Here is a 20,983-nt window from a genome sequence, read left to right as displayed (position 1 = left end):
GAGTTATCGTCTTTTAGATCTTACTATTATGATCTCATCATAATCCATAAAAAGCTTTACTCTAAACTATGGTATATCTTATTTAAACACTTAAATAGATAGAGCCCGTAATAAAAACAAAACAAGTCTTTTATTAATATAAATGAAATCAAAACAGATTACATAAAAGTTATTCCTAAATCCTCATACTTGATTGGACTTGGGACATATCTCTTTCAAATCATACCATGAATCATCAAGAACAACTAGTGCTAATCTTAACTCCCAAAATCAACAAAAACACTTAACAACTAAGATCTCAACATGACAAAACAACTACTACACTTAATCTCTCATTCCATCATCATAATCATTTATACCAAACAACTAAATACTAAGATAATGAGGAGTTATACCTTCCTTGAAGCTTTTAATCCATGAAAGATCCTTGGAATGCCCATGGAAGCCTTATTCTAACCTCCTACAAGCTTGATCTTTCAAAGAAATCAAGAACACAAAAATTAATTTCAAGAAAGTATTATTCACTATCTTCTTGAATGATTTATATGAAATGCTAGGAAAGGATTTTGAAGCTAAGATTCCTAGGAAGTATGTAACTTAACTAGGAGAAGCTAGGATAATTACCTTGTAAATTAGCAAGTGGAGGAGCTTGGACTTCCCTTTTTCTAAGAAAGAAGCTGAGAGCTTCAATGGAGAAAAAGAGGTGAAGTTGTGTTTTTGGTGAAATGAATGGTTGGTTGGTTGTTTTTGGTGTTTTTGTTTTGTTTTATTACTTTTTACCATGGTAAAGAATGAATGGTTCACAATCAACCAACCAATCCCTCCTTTTTGTCATGCTTAAGTCACCATGCTTATGTCATCTTCCACACTTGTCTTCTTCTTGTTGGTTTGATGACATCATCCTCACTAACCTCTTTGATTAGCTTCTAATTACTTGGCTAATGACCGCTGATCTGTTATACGGTTCGCTTAACTTTCGTTTTCGTTTATCGTTTGAGGGATCATACCCGGGATCTTATTACTTGGGTTTCCTTAACCTTTCTCAATACATTATATTCCTTTTATGATCCTCTCTTATAATCCTTAAATTTAAATCCTTTTTATCCTGTTACCTTATACTCAATTCTTTCCGTATCTAGTAGATTTCCGGGAAAAATCAAAGTGTTCGGAATTGGATTCTGACGATCTTTACATACACTTATATACCATATATAGTACTAATAAAATCTCAGAATATCAATAACAGAACCCCTACATAGTGTGGCATGACAAGTTTTCTCATTCAGCATAATCTGCAAAATCACTATTCATAAGGGTTTCAAAAATTTCCAAAAATTGGGGTTATTACAAACTACTAGAATTACTCAGTTTTGTAAACTTGCAATTTGCAGACTCATTATTTTTAAACAAACTGTTTGATTTTAAATCTCAAACATGTCATTCTTCTCTATTTGTTTTTTGTTTGAGTAAAATGCGATGTGTGTACCTGTAGTTTGACGATTCTGCAGGGTGCGTACTCAAAATTTCAATAATGCAACTTGTGTACCTAAGGTTTATAAAACTCTGCATTGTGTGTATTGCTGTTAGTTGGCTGTTAAATGAACTGACGGAAGGGGTTTCTTATCTTTTGTTTTCTAACATATGTCATTTTTAACAGAAAATAGATATGACCTGGGAGGCTTCTAAACCATATATGGTATTTTATCCATTAATAATTAGTATATCATTTTCATATTTGATCAAAAGCAATTGTGAATCTTGTCAAAACAAATGCAGTTAATGAATAAACCCATGGTCTAGACCTTGCTGCATTAAGCTACAACTTCTCTCAAGGAAATCTTGATTCCTGAGAGTGACACTCAGAAACAATGTGGATATCAAGCGTACATAATGGCATTTTCCCCTACCCTATCGCAGCTCTTAACAATATGGATATAGTTCTTGGATGTTAATATATTCAAAGAGGAAAGGAGGATGAAGATAATGAATAAAGAGTTTGTTTGGATCACAAATAATAGCATTACAAATTTAATTTTCACCGTACAATATCTTCCATGCAAGGTATCCTAGGTGTAAAGGGGTGTTATTCCCTAACAATACAACAAGAATTACAGAAGGGGGTTGAATGTAATTCTGGCTACTTTTTGGGATTTATGAAAAATGGTTCTAACTCAATTTATATCTAACTGTTTGATTTGCAAAGTGTGGAATACAGAGTTAAGTTAATCAAACATAAAGCAATAAAAACACAGGTCTTTAAAACTTTCCAGTGGATTTGAATGTATCCACCATATATATATATATATCAAGAGAACCCTTTGAAGCTTGAATAGCTGACAACTGCTTTATAAGTGAATAAACAAATTACAGAGAAATTCTACAGAATACAGCTTACAAATGTTTCTTTGCTAAAAATGTGTTTGCTTAGTTTTTTTGTTATTTTTGTTATTCTGCTTGCTACACTTGGTTTATATATCACCAAGTTTACATGATAATAAGACAAGATAATAAAACAAAACCTATCAAGTCTAACTCCATGCTGCTTCACTACTCTATTCCAGCATCTTTGAATATCTTCATAATAGCATGGAAATGGTAATGCTTTTTTGTTCTCAAAACCCTGCTAAACAGGATGCCACATTCTTTTTGCGAACACTCAACGCATGTGACTGTGTTGTCACTTTCAATAGATATTTGAATTGATCATCCGTCGGGTACATGCTTGTTATCCACCGGGTAGCCTTGTTGATCATCCGTCAGGTAGCTTTGTTGATCATCCGTCGGGTAGCCATTTATCACTTGACTCCATTTGATTTGTGCAGAATTACAAGACATCTTATATTTACATTTAATCAACCTATTCTGCACATCTACTAGCAATCTACATGATTCATAAGCTACTATAGAATCTATAAAAAGTTATTTGCAGAAATGTGCTATAGTACTTATTGTTACATAAGCTACTCACCCGATGGATATCAATTGGTCATCCGTCGGGACTATAATGAATCATCCGTCGGGACTATAATTGATCATCCGTCGGGTGCTACAAAATTCACTGAGTTAAATCTACTAAGGTGTTTTATTTAGCTTATCATCAAGTACACAACATATTCCTAATAATCTCCCTCAATTTATGTCTACTGGAATTGTAGCCATAAATTAAGAGAAACTTGATGATAACAAAACATCCTAAAGATACAGATTGAAAAATAGTAGATAAAACTGATAAGTGCTAAAAATTGCTGAAAGTTGAACAATGCAAAGTACACAAAGAAATTGCTCACAATTGTTATCAAGATGCTCCTCTAGTCTGAGCAGATAGATCTATTTCCTTGTTGTCTAGATTTCTTCCCAAGCCTTCTGTTGTTTTCTCAATTTGATTCTGAAATTGTCTGTGGAATTCAAGTTCATCAGCTTCTGAGAGATTTAGCATTTCCTGCATTTCCAAAGGAGTCTCATTGCTAGAGATACTCAATTGGTCCTCCAAAGGAGTCTCATCCATGAAATCCATCAGCCAATAGAGCCTTAGATGCACTCTTTTTCCTGTAAAGGGAATAGATACAGTTTTTTAAAGTGCATCTTTGGCTCTAACACTCCTTAGTTCCTCAATCCAAAGTTCTTTTTGAAGAATGAATAGACTTTAATCAGAACAGATTGTCTTTGTAATAACCCCAATTTTTGGAAATTTTTGAAACCCTTATGAATAGTGTTTTTGCTGAATGAGAAAACTTTCATGCCACACTATGTAGGGGTTCTGTTATGGATATTCTGAGATTTTATTACTACTCTATATGGTATATAAGTGTATGTAAAGATCGTCAGAATCCAATTCCGAACACTTTGAATTTTCCCGAAAATCTACCAGATACAGAAAGAATTGAGTATAAGGTAACAGAATAAAAAGGATTTAAATTCAAGGATTATAAGAGAGGATCATGAAAGGAATATAATGTATTGAGAAAGGTTAAAGAAACCTAAGTAATAAGATCCCGGGTATGATCCCTCAAACGATAAACGAAAACGAAAGTTAAGCGAACCGTATAACAGATCAGCGGTCATTAGGCAAGCAATTAGGAGTTAATCAAGGAGGTTAGGGATGATGATGTCATCAAACCAACAAGGTGTGGACAAGTGGAAGCATTATGACATGTGCAAGATGACATAAGCTTGACAAGGGGTTTTGTTTTGTTGGTTGATTTTGGGCCATGTAAAATTTACCATGGTAAAAAGCTAAAACATTTTCCAAGGCCAAAAAGGAGAAGCAACCAAACAAATATCATAAAACACAAAAATTAGAAGTTGACTTTCCCATTTCAAGAAGAAAGCTCTCGGCTAAAACAAACCCAGCAACTTCAAACTGCCATATCTCCTTCAATACTCACTCAAATGTTGTGTTCTATAGCTCTTTGGAAAGGTATTGAGATGGCCTACAACTCTTGTTCACAAGTCTCTTCCAAATAAGCATGCTAAGACCCTCAGTTTTACAGTTCTTTAAATTGGACTTTTAGAAACTTTAAAGCCTAACTTTGTGTTCTTGATTTCTTTGGAAAGATCAAGCTTGTAGGAGGCTCCATAAGGCTTCCTAGAAACTTAACACCTCCCAAGGAAGGTATAAATCTTCACACCCTTTAGTAATAAGTTTGAATGTTGAAGTTTGGAGATGGTTTGGATGGATGAGTAGTAATTTGAATGATAAGCATGATTCGAGCTTAATTGTTAAGTAGTTTAGTTGAATTTGGAGATGTTATAATATATGATTGGATTGAGATCGTTGAGCTTATTATGACTGAAATCAGTAGCATTGATGTGTATATTGAGTTGTTGTTGATTGGTAGTTGGATTGATATGATTTGGAATGGTAAAAATTTGGGAAATCGCGTAAACATAGTCGTCGTAATGTCCGATTTACTTTAGACTGCTTTTGTTCATAACATTAGGACCCGAGAACTCCCTGCTAGGTTTTGACCATTGCCATGTTTAGGTAGTTCATGTTACGAGCTTCGTTTTGATATGTAGTTTGTTTGATTCCGATGTACGGTTTAGGAGAAACGACCATTTTAAGTAACGGCGTTTCGCGAACGAAACATTTCCCCTTTCCTTACTTTGGAACCTTGGTTAAAGACCTTAAAGGACTAATTGGAGTATGGAACATTTATGTAAAGTGTGTTAGGCAGTTGGTAAGACACTCGCGAAAGAATCGCCTTAAAATCCTTAATGGTTAATTTATTAAAAATAGTGGAGCCGAGGGTACTCGAGCAACTTAAGCGAATCGTTAAGCGCGAAAGCAAGCGTTAGGACTCTAAATGGTTAAAGTCTAGTTTCTTAAGCGATCGGGGTTTAATTCTGACTTATGTTGTTGTTCATAGGTTATCGGACCCACTCTAAGCTTAAGTCTATCCGGGAGCACTCAGGCAAGTTTTCTACCCGTATAACTGTTGTTGTGATGTATATGTGTATATGCATGATCTTGCGATAAATGCATATTGGTTATTAGCAAATTCTTGTGATATATTGTAGCATGTGATATGGTATATATGCATGCCTGTTTCATATTCTTGATTTATATATCTATTGGTTCAAATGCTTATAGTTGCATAATACCTATGCTAAAGATAAGCGGTATTTGAGTTTACCCTTAGTATAGGGGATAAAAGGTGAACATATTTCTAAACCGGGAGGCGAGGCTCCCGAATATAATATATATATATATATATATATATATATATATATATATATATATATATATATATTGATATAGTTTTTAAAACTATTAATCGAATAAGGTTTATTCGATAACTTTATTTTATTTTATGAATATTATTACGAATATTCATTCGAGGACTTATGACTCCTTTTATTTTATTATTTGAATATTATTTGAATATTCATTTGAGGGCTTATGACTCTTTTATATTATTTATTGAATAATATTTGAATATTCATTCGAGGGCTTATGACTCTTTTATATTATTTATTGAATAATATTTGAATATTCATTCGAGGGCTTATGACTCAGTTTATATTATTTAATGAATATTATTTGAATATTCATTCGAGGGCTTATGACTCAGTTTATATTATTTAATGAATATTATTTGAATATTCATTCGAGGGCTTATGACTCAGTTTATATTATTTAATGAATATTATTTGAATATTCATTCGAGGGCTTATGACTCAGTTTATATTATTTAATGAATATTATTTGAATATTCATTTGAGGATCTATGACTCCGATTATTTGCTGAGATATATTCTTTATTTTATTAAAGAATAATGTTTCGATAATCAAACTTATTTTCGATTATTCAAATAAAGATAGTACTTTCATATAAGTATATCTTTGGTTATTTAATACTCATTTCAAGTATAAGTCTTACAACTTCTACTTCAATTATTTGTATAAAGATTATTCTTTATGGGAATATTATTTAAATAATAATATTCAGACATTTTCTAAATATATTGGGACTGATTTACTTCATTAAATCAGTATTACTCCAAACACTCTTTAAAGTGTTTTCGAGTCTTCAAAATGATTTTTAAAAGTTAGAGCGGATCCCAAAACTCATTTTTATATTGAAGATCTTCCTTTTAAAGGGGATTTAAATACTCGTTCAAAACTTGAGGGATCCGGCTCAGTGGTGTATTTTACATTCGCAACGAGGTTGCTGTTTTGAGCAAACATCTTGATTACTTGCCCATCGTTCGGGAAGTAAGTTCATCTATTTGAGTCGGCATAAGCAACATGGGCTCAGTGGGCGTCCATGAAAGTGTAAGTGGCTCAGTGGGAGTCCATCAAATGCGTAAGTGGTTGAGTGGCAGTCCAGCATAAGGTCCTATTGCGGCCAGGGTGATGACCAGTGGGGAATTCGTCCATCTACTAGTAGAAAAGGTTACTTATTGGTATCTTTGCCTGATCAGCAAGATATCAGGTTTATGCCAAGGTTTTCTCCTTTCCAAATTCATTGGATATTGCAACTCTGTTTATAATTTTCATAACAGAGGTTTTCAAGGAGTGTATGAAATATATATATAGGTGTATATATATATCGGGATTTAATAAAGTATCTCGTAACTTCATTATTTATAATGATATTCAAAGATTGAATCTATTCAAATCTTGTCTTGTAGTCTCATCTATGTGATGAACTTTTGAACTGATTATAACTTGAACGGTGGTGGTTCAAGTAATATTTGGAAAAGATATAAGTATATTGGGGTATCTTGTAACTTCATATTTTCAACTTATATCTAGTTAATGATTATCTTATGCATATCAAAGATTTTCAGAAAAACGTTGAGACAAGGGTAGATATATGAGATCACCTTGCAACGATATTTTTATACAGTTATAAACTGGAACTCTGTGTATATTATGCATGGAAGAGGACTTCCAAGATTTTGAAAAGTATATATGTATATATACTGAATATTTTGCGACTTCATCGCATTAAGATATCAAACTTGGTTCATTTCTTTTGACCAAGACTTTCATGAGTACTATGAGAAGGCTCATATATTGTAAATTATTATACATATTATTTTGGTGGGCTTGCTGCTCACCCTTGCTTTCTTCTTTCATCACACAACATCAGATAGACAAGATGAACAGGACCAAGCTCCCAATTCGCAAGCGGATAGGAAACGTTCCGCACCTTTCGGGAAGCGTTGAGGCCGCTGTAGCTGAGGTAGAAATTACCAATAGGCTAGGCTTTCAACTTTTGACGTACCAGATTATGTATATTTATGAATTGTAATAATGGCAAAGAAATATAAATTTATTCAGAAACCTTTTTAAGGTATATTGACATATAATTGTGGAATGAAACGACTTGTGATTATTTTTGGATATTCATCTCTGAGACTATAACTTGTGGTGTGTGTGTTTATTGTGGGGTCACAGTTCAGAGTAGTTGATTGTGTATTAAGATTGAGTGTTTTTAAGGGAAATGGAACTCGTGACAACCCGGATCCCCGACCCCGGATTTGGGGCTGTTACAGTCTTTCTTGGAGAATCCTGTGAAGAGGCCATGTCATCTCTTTCCCTCCCTTGTATCTAAATACCAGTCTTTCAGGAAGATGTCTATAAGCATCAATTTCTCTTACTTCTTCCAGTTCATCCAAGTAGAGATTCAAGTCTGAAAATTCCTTGATATCACAAATGTACATGAGATCTCTCTTGTTGACTGTGGGTTGGGATTTGGTTAGAGCTTTGGATTTGAGAGATACAGGCTTCACTTTCTTGCTAGCTCTAGTCTTTGTCTTCTCTGTCTTGAAGATGGGTAAATTTAGCTCAGGAATTGGTAAACTATCCCAGTCTACTGGCTCATCCTTAGGAATAATTGGTTCACCATGAATATTTCTTGTTGGATCAACCACTTTGAATTCTTCAAATACCACTGAGGGTTTTGATGTCTGAGTTGTAGTTGTAGGATTTTTGGGAAATTGGTCTTCCAATTCCTAATCATTAAAGATCACTTTCCTCTTGGAATGGAGTTTGTATCTAAATCTTCTTTTCTGCTGTGATTCTTCTTGCATTTTCAGATCCATAGGTTCAGTAATTACAGTTGTTTGTACATGAAGTTCTGTTGTGGTTTTTACCGCTTGAAGCTTGGCCAAGATAGCAACTTGTTCTTTCTTTTGCTTTTTCTTCTTAGAATCCAAAGCAACTTGCTTCTTTTCTAGCCTGATTCTTTCTTTCTCTTCCTTTTTAATTTCCACAAACAGTGGGTGTCCAACCACCACACAAATCTCCTTACCATTTCTGTAAATTTTGGAAATTCTTCTTTTCAATGCTGAATCAGTTGGATCCTTGTAGAATGCAATAGACCTAGCCAGCAGCTTCTTCTCATCTATCCTAGGTGTTTCAAACACTGTATCCATAGGATTCTTGTCTGAAAACTTAGAGTAGTTCCTTTTGGCCTTCAAGATGAGATCTTTATTTAGAGATTTGATGCAGGAAGTTTGACCTCTTTCCAGATAGTTCATACTTATGTCATTCACATAAATTTTCATGACTTTAGAATGATGATTGAAGACTTGTGCTGGCTTCTGAATTGGCCCAAACTTTTGTTGAATATCTGTATCTATTTTTCTCCATTTTTCTTTTATTTCCTTCTCTAGAGTTGTAACATCAAGCATCTTGGGATTTGATTTCAACTCAAGCTTTTCAGCTGCTCTTTGGATTAGATCAATGTTATCCAACACTGGTGGCTTTATGAAAGCAATTGTTGGCACAATCACTTTGCTAACTTGTATGTTTATCACTTTTTGCTCCCCCTCACTTCTTGATTCCCCTTGACTAAATAAGATAATTGAGCTTGCTTTCTCCCCCTTAGAAGACGTTTCTTTCTCCCCCTTTTTGTTGTCATCAAGTTGAGTAGAAGAAGGGATTTGTGCTACCACTAGCATTTGAAGCAAGTCTGTTTGCTGTTCCTGATGTAGATGTATAGCTGTTAGAGTGGCTTTCATTGCTGTCATTCTTTTGTCCAAGGAATCCACCTTGGTAGCAAGATCAGTGTTCTTCCTTAATTTTCTTTTGATATCAAGCATTGTAGCTTCTGGAAGTTTTGCATCTAATCTATCAGCTATATCCTTCTTTACTTGAGTGATCTCTGTTTTGATAGAAGTGATATCCTGATTGTGTTGGAAGCCTTGGATTTGTTGTAGTTGGATAGAAGCAAGATATGCTTGCAGAAGCTTCTTGGTGCTAGCATTTTTGGATGATTGAAGAGCAGACTATGTTTAACTGATAAATTGGATGAGTGTGGTCTTGAAATGACGTTCATCACATTTCTTGGAGAAGGCCCATGATGGCATGCCTGATCTGGAACTAGGGCCTACTTCTCCCCCTATGTCCAATGGCTCTTCTTCACTTTATTCATCCTTACCACCAAAGAAATCTTCTGAACCACCAATCTCATAGTCAATATCACCAGCTGTAGATGGCAGAGTTGTAATTGCATCCTTTGTTCTTTGCATAGACTGTGTGGTGTGCACCAAATTTAGCATTCTTTCTGCATTGTCATTACCCTGTCCAGCTAGAAGTTGATATGCTGGAATAGGGTGAGTAAATGTCTCAGCATTCAAGGAGGTAAAATCTATAACAGCTTGACTTTGCTGAGATAGTCCCTCCCTGTCTGCATCATGGACATTCATTAACTCACTTGCAAAAACATCCACCCTTATTTCTCCTATACCTACATTTCTCTCATTATCTCTCTTTTCTTGCATCAAGGTCTCACCTTGGCTTCCTAACCTCACACCCTCACCTTCACCATCTAAGGTGGGACTCCTCTCACTCACTTTTGTCAGTCCTGAAGAAATAGACTGCATTAGATCACTCTTTTCCTCTCCTTTTTCCTTGGAGCAACCCAGACTCTCACTTAAATCACTCCATTCCCTTAGTCCTAAGAGTGATTGCACTACTACTAAGTCCTATGCACTTATAAGAATTGATGAAATTTGAAGTTGTGCAGAGAAACCTGACGGATGAGGAATATCCATCGGGTTAGCAGTTTGACTATCTGACGGATGACTGCTGTTAAGCTTATCCTTCGGGATACAATCACTACTCGACGGATGAAAATATCCATCGAGATAGAAGAAATAATTGAGTTTGGAATGGATACTATTGTAGACTCTGTGCAGATTGATGAAAATTTTGGTACAGATGTCTCAACAGTCTCAGAAAGAAATGGCAAGTGAGCCAACAAATCATCTAGAAGATGATGCTCACTTGCATGGATTTTTGGCTTCTCCAAGAGAGTTAAAGATGGAGAATTTTGAAGTGATGTGTTTATCATGTCAACAACTAATGAGTGTGTGGGAGAATTTGGTGTATTAGGTGCTTCAATTATGAGAGATTTTGGTTGTGACTCCACATTTATTGGAGCCACATCAACCTGACTTTGAGAAGGTGCAGTGACTGGGTATTTAGCACCAGTTTGCATAGTGTGTGATCCCTGTGCATCCCCAAGGATTTTTGGTTTCTTCTTTCTGGTATAAGTTTGGGGTGAGCTTATGTCCCTTACTCTCTTGGCCTGTGCTCCTGGTTGGGAGCTTGTTTTAATGGTAACATCCTTTTGGGAGGATGAAACCAGTAATGAGCTAATGTCCTTATTAAGCACTGCAGTTTGTTGAGAAACTGCAGTGTGGCTAGGCTGGGAAACACTCACCTCTCCAACCTTATCTTTAGGGCTTCTTTGATTTTCACCCTGTCCCTCACCTTTCTTGCCCACCTTTACACTCCCCTCTTTAGGTTTGGTGGATTTTACAACTGATTTCTTTTGAAAAAAATCAGAGGGGGCATTATTAGCTTTAGATTTAGGAACTTTTGTTGGTTTGGTAGCTTGGGTAGGCAACTATTGGGTCATTGATACAGTTGTCATAGCTACACTAGAAAGCAAAGAAATTTGTGAGGTTGGAAGAGTGGAGACAGAAGAAATTACCTCACCTACCTGAGGTCCCTCCATTACTGGAAAGTAGTATAAGGGAACCTCCTTGTGATGGTTTGCTCTGTTTAAATCTTCAATGATCCTTCTTTCTTTAACCCAACAATTTAACTTGTTGTTTGGGTTCTCAATCATAATATCTTCAATAAGATGGTTAGCAAGCATCATAAAGAATCTAGCATAATAGACACTTTTACTTCTCTTATTGATCTCTCCTAACTTAAAGCCTAACTCAAACAAAACCAAGTCACTGAAATTAAAGTACTTATCAGTAACTAGCATGTAAAGCATGTTAAGCATATAAATGTTTATAGAGTCAAAGTTACTAACTTTACCAGAAAACACATTAGTTACTACATCACACAGATAACTCCATTATTTCCTAAGACTCAGCCTCCTAATTTCACTTAATTTAGAAGTTTTAAGTGCATATATCATGGAATTAAGCATATTAACAATATTAGTGTCTGTGTGTGGAGCAGTTACAATATTATCAGGAATCTTGAAGCATGCTTTAACAATATCACTATTTATGCAAAACTGCTTACCTTTCAGAGTGAATGTGATTGTCTTGTCTGTCGAGTTGTACACTGTAGTTGTCCATATCTCTTCAACAATCTCAAAGTAAATGGTGGGTGATTCCAGTATGGCATAGTTGAGTTTGCAGTTATTCACAAAATCCATCATTTTGTGATAGTCACCAAATTATTGAATCTCCTTGTTCACCAAAGCTGAGAAGTTGTTTTTAGCATAGATATAACCGGTTTGAGACATGATTTTCACTATAGGTGCCATTGTTAGAGATTTGGAATTTGCAGAGAGAGAGTTTGCTTTTGAGAAGGAAGAAATTAGAGCAATTGAATTTTGAGAATGATAAAAGAAATGAATAAAAGTGAATTTGCTTTTATACTCTCTCAGAAAATAACTGTCAAAAATAATAAAGTAAAATAAAGTAACCAATAAAAATTGCCCAAAATAGCCGTTTAAAAAATAAATGAACTGTAAAAATTCCTTCACTTATCCGTCATGTCATGCTTACAAGCTGTAAGTGTACTCGATGGATAATGTTTATGGAATTAACGGCTAGGATTATGACAATTCAACGGATGAGGATAAATCAGTTATCCGTCGAGTTATAAAATATTCCAGAAAAATAATTGATTTTATTGATAAATTCTATTCCGACGGATGATCAAACTCGATGGATAATGATCATCCGTCGGGATGTAAATTTTGACTTAGCCAAAATTTCATCCAAAACAGAAAAATCAATTAAATTTCTGGCTACATTGCAACCTGCAAAATATCTGAAATGATTCAGGAATAATTAAGCATACCTAACTCACTTCCCAACCCTGAGAAGGTGGATTCATCCAGTGGCTTGGTAAATATGTCTGCAAGCTGCTTTTCACTTGGAACAAAATGCAGTTCTACAGTACCATTCATAACATGTTCCCTTATGAAGTGGTACTTGATGTCTATGTGCTTTGTTCTTGAATGTTGTACTAGATTTTCAGTGATGGCAATTGCATTTGTGTTATCACAGAAAATAGAAATCCTATCCACTTGTAGACCATAGTCCAATAATTGTTTTTTCATCCATAAAATCTGTGTACAACAACTACCAGCAGCAATGTATTCAGCTTCAGCTGTAGAAGTAGAAACTGAATTTTGCTTTTTACTGAACCAGGACACAATCTTGTTTCCTAGAAATTGACAGGTTCCAGTTGTACTTTTCCTGACTATTTTACAACCTGCATAATCTGCATCTGAATAACCAGTCAGATCAAAACCAGAATCTCTAGGGTACCAAATGCCAAGTTTTGGTGTTCCTTGAGATATCTGAAAATTCTCTTAATAGCCACTAGGTGAGATTCTCTAGGATCAGCCTGAAATCTAGCACAAAGACAAGTAGAAAATATTATATCTGGCCTACTAGCTGTTAAGTATAGAAGTGAGCCAACCATGCCCTTATAACTTGAAATATCCACAGACTTTTCAGTAGCGTTTAATTCAAGCTTAGTTGCAGTGGCCATGGGAGTTTTTGCAGATGTGCAATCCATTAGATCAAACTTCTCTAAAAGATCATGAATGTAAACCAAGAAAGTAAGTTAGTTCTCCCATCATGCTCATTTCATACTTACTTTGCATCAATTTGGCAAACTTTTTGCAAAGTTTTTCATCTGTCGAGCCAAATATAATATCATCTACATAAATTTGAACAAGTATACTAGAGCCATTCACATTTCTAAAGAATAAAGTTTTATCCACAGTACCTCTTGTGAAGTGATTTTCCAAAAGGAACTTTGATAAAGTGTCATACCAGGCTCTATGTGCTTGCTTCAATCCATAGAGTGTTTTCAAAAGATAGTAGACATGATTTGGGAAATTTGGATCTTCAAAACCTGGAGGTTGACTGACATAGACTTCCTCCTCCAAATCTTCATATAGAAAAGCACTCTTGACATCCATTTGATAGACCTTGAAATAGGCATGGGCTGCATAGGCTAAGAAAATTCTGATGGCTTCAAGTCTTGCAACAGGAGCAAAAGTTTCATCAAAATATATTCCTTCTTGTTGACAATAGCCCTTAGCAACCAATCTAGATTTTTTCCTGACCACTATGCCATTTTCATCCATCTTATTCTAAATAGCCATTTGGTGTCAATTGGATTCTTTCATTTAGGCTTGGGTACCAGCTTCAATATCTTATTCCTTTCAAATTGGTTTAGCTCCTCCTGCATAGCTAAAATCCAATCAGGATCCAATAAAGCTTCTTCTACCTTCTATCTTCTTATCATCAAACACAACATATATTGATTCCATAACAATGTTGGTTCTTAGATTGTAGACTCTATATGCTTTACCAAAAGCATATCCAACAAAAATTCCTTCATCTTCTTTAGCATCAAACTTTCCATTTTGATCAGTTTGATTTCTCAAGATATAACATTTGCAGCCAAAGACATGAAGAAAATTTAGAGTTGGCTTCTTGTTCTTAAATAATTGGTAGGGTGTCATACACTTTGCTTAATTAACCAAGTAAATATTCTGAGTGTAGCATGCAGTATTTACAACTTCAGCCCAGAAGTATGTTGGTAACTTTGATTCTTCAAGCATTGTCCTTGCAGCTTCAATAAGTGATATGTTCTTTGTTTCCACTACTCCATTTTGTTGTGGAGTTCTTGCTGTTGAAAACTCATGCATAATCCCATTCTATTCACAAAATGCTCTCATAACAGAATTCTTGAACTCAGTTCCATTGTCACTCCTGATTCTTCTAACTTTGAAATCAGGATGATTGTTGACTTGCCTTATGTGATTGATGATGATTTCACTAGCCTCATCTTTAGACATTAGGAAATATGTCCAAGAGAACTTTGAGAAATTATCTACAATTACTAGGCAAAATATTTTCCTTGAGATGGACAACACATTGACTGGTCCAAACAAATCCATGTGTAGCAATTGCAGAGGTTCTTTAATTGTTGAATCAAGCTTCTTCCTGAATGGTGCTTTAATCCGCTTTCCTTTCTGGCAGGCATCACACAGTCCATCCTTGGAAAACTCCAATTGAGGAATACCTCTAATCAGTTCTTTCTTGAAAAGCTCAATCATGGTTTTGAAGTTTAGATGGGACAGCTTCTTGTGCCACAGCCAACTTTCATCTTGACTTGCTTTACTGAGAAGACAAGTGATAGATTCTGCATTTGATGAGTTAAAGTCAGCTAGGTACACATTTGCTTTTCTCACTCCAGTGATAACCATTTTGTTGCTCCTTTTGTTTGTCACAACACAGACTTCTGAATTGAAGGTTACTGAATTGCCTTTATGATAAAGCTGGCTGATACTCAACAAATTATGCTTGAGACCATCCACTAAGGCAACCTCCTCAATGATGACATTTTCTTTTGAAATAAAGCCATATCCCACAGTATAACCCTTGATGTCATCTCCAAAAGTAATACTTGGGCTAGCTCTCTCCTTGAACTGTGTGAGCAGGGCAGAATCTCCAGTCATGTGCCTTGAACAAGCACTATCTAATTACCACAAATTTTTTCTGTTTCCCTGCACACTTCAAAACCAAATCAATTTGATTTTGGTACCCAATTTTTCTTGGGTCCTGCCTTTTTAGCTTTCTTCTTTTATTTCTTAGGTTTGATCTCATTTGACTTGGGGATATCAGATTCATCCTTAGTCATCTGAGTTGGACCTTTGAAACCAGTCATTATAACAGAATTATCATGCAAATTTTGATTAACAGGAAAAGGCATGCTGTTTGCAAACATGTTATTCCAGTAAGGCATGCTAAATGGCATTTGAGGCATACTAAATGCAACATAATAAGGATTAGGTGCAAATGGCATATTAGCAAATTGTGCATTCATATTCTGTGCAGACATAGCATTCATAGGCATAGAAGGCATGGCATTCATGTTGGGAAAAGAAGATGGTACAGATATAGGAGTAGGCATAGCAAGTTTGCAATTAACAGACAGATGATTAACACTACCACAATTAACACATATTTTTCTTGGAGCATATTTATCAGGTATGTAGTTGTTATGTTTGTTAATCCCTACTTTCCCATTTTTATTGTTTTTATTTTTAGTTTCTGTTTTAACCTCAATCTTTTCTAATCTGTCATTTAATTGCTTGATAGACAGATGACTAAGATTCACTTTCTTCTCCTTCTTCACTTGACTTGATTCTCCGTGAACAAAGTTTTTGGAAACTGATCCATACTTTTCATTTAACTTGGCAAGTTTGGCTTTGCTCACAGGTTTTCTCACAGCCGACGGATGAGGATTTGTGTCACTCGACGGATAATCCTTTTGATTATCCGACGGATGACTCTCATCATCCGTCGAGTCCACATATGTTATCAATCCTTTAACCAAAATGGATTCCAGCTTCTCCTTACTCTTTTTCCAGGCTGCATCACAAAAGGACTCAATACCTTGAACTTTGGTGATTTAAGCATGAACATCTCTAGATGATTTCCATGCCTTAATCACCTCCTGTTCTCGTTCAAGTTGCTTCTTCAAAATCTCTTCTTTCTTCAAGGACTCAGTTAATTCCTCCTTAGCAATCTTACATTCTATTCTCAATTTCTCAAATTCAATAAACTGAGACTCTAGCACATTATTCCTCTCACTTAAAAACATATTATTTTCTTTGATTTTAGCATTTTCCTTAGTGAGAGACTTTAGTGTAACACGCAAATGATATAATTCTGTAGACATGTCATTAATTGCATCATTACACTCAGCTTTAGATAAAAGTTCTAGGTTAGTGGTGATAACCTGATTACTTGAAGAACTTGTTTCTGTTTCATCAGACTTGGCCATTAGGGCTAGATTGACATAGCTGACATCTTCATCTTCATCCAGTCCATCTACTGCCCAGTCATTTTCTTGTGTAATAAAAGCCATTTCCTTTTGTTTGAGCAACTCAAATTACTTCTGTTTATAATCCATAGGCTCAAACTTCTTCTTTCTGGAATCTGACTTTCTACACTCACTGGCAAAATGCTCTGCCAAGTCACAATTGAATTTTGATTTATCCACCATGTTTCTATTTGGCTTAGCTACTCCAAAGTTCTTCTTGAACTTGAGCTTGGAAAATCTTTTGGAAAGGAATGCAAGATGTTCATGAATATCATCCATATCATCTTGGCTTAAAAAATCTTCATTTTCAGCTACCAGCCCCTTGCCCTTGTTCTCACATACCTTTGAAGTAGACTCAACAGCTTCTACCTTCACCTCTTTCTCTTTTTCCAACTCAGCAACCAGTGCGATGGACCTCCTTTCTTCTTTCTTTTCTCCATCCTCTCATCTTGCTCTATTTCAAGCTCATAAGTTTCTAGGATGCCATACATTCTCTCCAAGGTAAACTACTTGTAATCCTGAGAATTTCTCAGTGAGACTGTCATTGGTTTCCATTCCTTTGGAAGAGATCTAAGGAACTTGAGATTGGAGTCTTTTGTCTGATAGACTCTTCCATGTAACTTCAGAGCATTTAGTAGCTTTTTAAACATACTAAATATGTCAGTGAGAGTTTCACTGTCTTTACAATGAAAGTGCTCATATTGCTGAATTAGCAGCTGTATCTTATTTTCTCTAACTTGCTCAGTACCATCACAGATAATTTGGATGGTGTCCCAAACCTCCTTGGATGTCTTGCAATTGATGATGTTGTCAAATATGTCACCATCAACTCCATTGAATAAAAAATTCATGGTCTTTTTGTCCTTCCTGACTTGCTCAATATCAGGATCTAACCATTCATGCCTAGGCTTGGGGAATGAAGGCTCATTGCCAGTAGAAGCTCTCGTTGGAATATGAGGACCTCTCTCTATGCAATCAACATAGGCCTCATCTTTAGAAAGAAGATGTAGGTGCATATTCACCTTCCAGTGATGATAATTGTCTTTATCCAGAAATGGAATTTTGACTCCAACATCCTTCTTGTTCATCTTCTTGCTGTTTTATTATGATCTTTAAACTCTTTGTTCTTCAAGAGCTTGCTCGGATACCAATTGTTATTCCCTAACAATACAACAAGAATTACAGAAGGAAGGTTGAATGTAATTCTGGCTACTTTTTGGGATTTATGAAAAATGGTTCTAACTCAATTTATATATAACTGTTTGATTTGCAAAGTCAGGAATACAGAGTTAAGTTAATCAAACATAAAGCAATAAAACTCAGGTCTTTAAAACTTTCTGGTGGATTTGAATGTATCCACTGGATATATATATATATATCAAGAGAACCCTGTGAAGCTTGAATAGCTCATAGCTGCTTTACAAGTGAACAAACAAACTATAGAGAAATTCTACATAATACAGCTTACAAATGTTTCTCTGCTAAAAATGTGTTTGCTTAGTTTTTTTGTTTTTTTGTTGTTCTACTTGCTACACTTGGTTTATATATCACCAAGTTTACATGATAATAAGACAAGATAATTAAACAAAACCTATCAAGTCTAACTCCATGCTGCTTCACTACTCTATTCCAGCATCTTTGAATATCTTCATAATAGCATGGAAATGGTAATGCTTCTTTGTTCTCAAAACTCTGCTAAACAGGCTGCCACATTCCTTTTGCAAACACTCGATGCATGTGACTGTGTTATCACTGTCAACAGATATTTGAATTGATCATCTGTCGGGTACATGCTTATTATCTGTCGGGTAGCCTTGTTGATTATCCGTCGGGTATCTTTGTTGATCATCCGTCAGGTAGCCATTTATCACTTGACTCCATTTCATTTGTGCAGAATTATAAGACATCTTATATTTACATTTAATCAACCTATTCTGCACATCTACTAGCAGTCTACATGATTCATAAGCTACTACAGAATCTATACAAAGTTGTTTGCAGAAATATGCTACAGTACTTATTGTTACATAAGCTACTCACCCGACCGATAGATATCAATTAGTCATCCGTCAGGACTATAATGAATCATCCGTCAGGACTATAATGAATCATCCATCGGGACTATAATTGATCATCCGTCGGGTGCTATAAAATTCATCAAGTTAAATCTACTAAGGTGTTTTGTTTAGCTTATCATCAAGTACATAACATATTCCTAACAAGGGGTTCTCTCCCTTTCATAGTCAACTGCAATACAAGGAGTTCTCCAAGCAATTTAAGGCTAGATTTCTATTAACCTACCCAGCCAAGAAAAACACGAAGCACGGAAATTATGCTATAAATGCTTATGATGCTGCATACACTGCAATGTTAGCAATCAAACGGAAACCAGATTCAAGATCTCTTTCAAATATCTTAAACAATATAATTTTAGTAGAGAGGGGGCAGAAATTACTGGAAAGAGAATTGTAAAGCAAATTTATAGGCTCAAATGGGGAGGTAAATTTAGAAGAAGGAACATTGGCACCATCATGTATTTTTCATATTGTTCATGTCAATGGTAGGAGTTACCTGCAGCTTGAAAATTGATCCGAAGGATTGGGATTCTCGGTTAAGTTTGACAACAGAAGTAGTAATGGCAAGTCTATGAAAATATTGGGGCATGTAAACTGGCCAGGACGTTCTTTAAAAGTTCCTAGACTATGGGTAGCTGCAATAAGCACCAACAGGCTAAAGATAGTAAGTACCTGATCATAACACATTCAAATAATTTGTAAATGTCACATATGAACAATATAATTTCTATGGCTGCCACTAAAATTTTGTGATATGGAATTTGTGATATTCTGAAGAATATGTATAGTAACGGTGAAGAAAATGGTAGTGTTCTCGATATTCAAGTATATATGTGGTGGTGTTGTCAAATGTAGCTACACCGCCTCCTATGTAAACCTTGGATGCCATGTAATATTGATAAGGGGCTTGTTTGCTTCTAATTGTAAGTCGAGGGTTTGGCCCGGGGGAATTGTAATGTGATCACGTTGGCAAGGTTTCGCATATGCAACATCATGCCCAATTATTGTGAACATTGTTAAGTGGCATTTATGACACTTATTTATGCTCTAATAAGCTTTGAGTTGGTGTATTTGTACTCAAGTTATTTGTGTTTTAACGTGTTTTCAAGTATCTTTGCATTTCAGGCTTTACTTCGTAAATCAGGTGAATTAGCATTGTTTTGATGCTAATATGGTGTTTAGGATGTGTTGGAATAAAAGCTTGAAAGATTGGCTCGAAGCTGTGAGGAATAAAGAAGAAGAAGAAATGAAGTTTTGGCAGAAGGCAGGCCCGCCCGCGCTGTTGTTGCGCACGGCCGCGCCGGGAGTATAGAAAGGCAACGCGCCCGCGCAAGTGAAGCGCGCGGCCGCGCTGGGTCGGGATATTAAAATCCTAATTCTTTTATAATTCAAATTGCTGGACTCCTGGGATGCATGGACTGCTATATAAACATAACTTAGGTCATTTTTCAAGAGATATTCAGAGATATTCAGAGATCTCAAGACATCAAGGAGGGAGAAGACGACAAGAGACCTTTTTGGCACAATTCAACAAGGGCAAAGACTAACTAGTTTATTCTTGTGACTCTTTGTTTTGAGTTGTAATTTGGATGCTTATTTCTTGTTTTGTTGAACCTATATTCTTGATTGTACTTTGGTTTATTTATTCGTATAAAGACTATGTTTGCTATATCATGTTTTTATTGGAACCCATGTTGGCGATGAGTTCGATTATAGGCTAATCGTTATCGTGGGGTTCTAGCGGATTTACTTATGGATTTCTTTAGTTAAATTGTTTGATGCCTTAGTGTGTGGTGATTGTATGATATCCTAATTATGGTTGTGCGTATTCGTCTTGTGAGCATCGCGAACTTATAAGATAGTGTGTTAATTCTTAATGAAATGAAAGTGAATTTAAGGATTTAGAACTTGCCATGCTAGCATAGGTTCATGTATTGTTATGCATGATTCGTAGGTAATTTTAACCATCTTACTTGCCCTATATAATCAAGATAGATAACTTGTGCTTAAAACATTATGTTGTTAAATTCTATAGACATATAGGGTCTCAATATAATTG

The sequence above is a fragment of the Apium graveolens genome, chromosome 2 (assembly GCF_009905375.1).
Source record: "Apium graveolens cultivar Ventura chromosome 2, ASM990537v1, whole genome shotgun sequence".
NCBI lineage: Eukaryota > Viridiplantae > Streptophyta > Magnoliopsida > Apiales > Apiaceae > Apium > Apium graveolens.
This window is presented reverse-complemented; position numbering follows the sequence as displayed.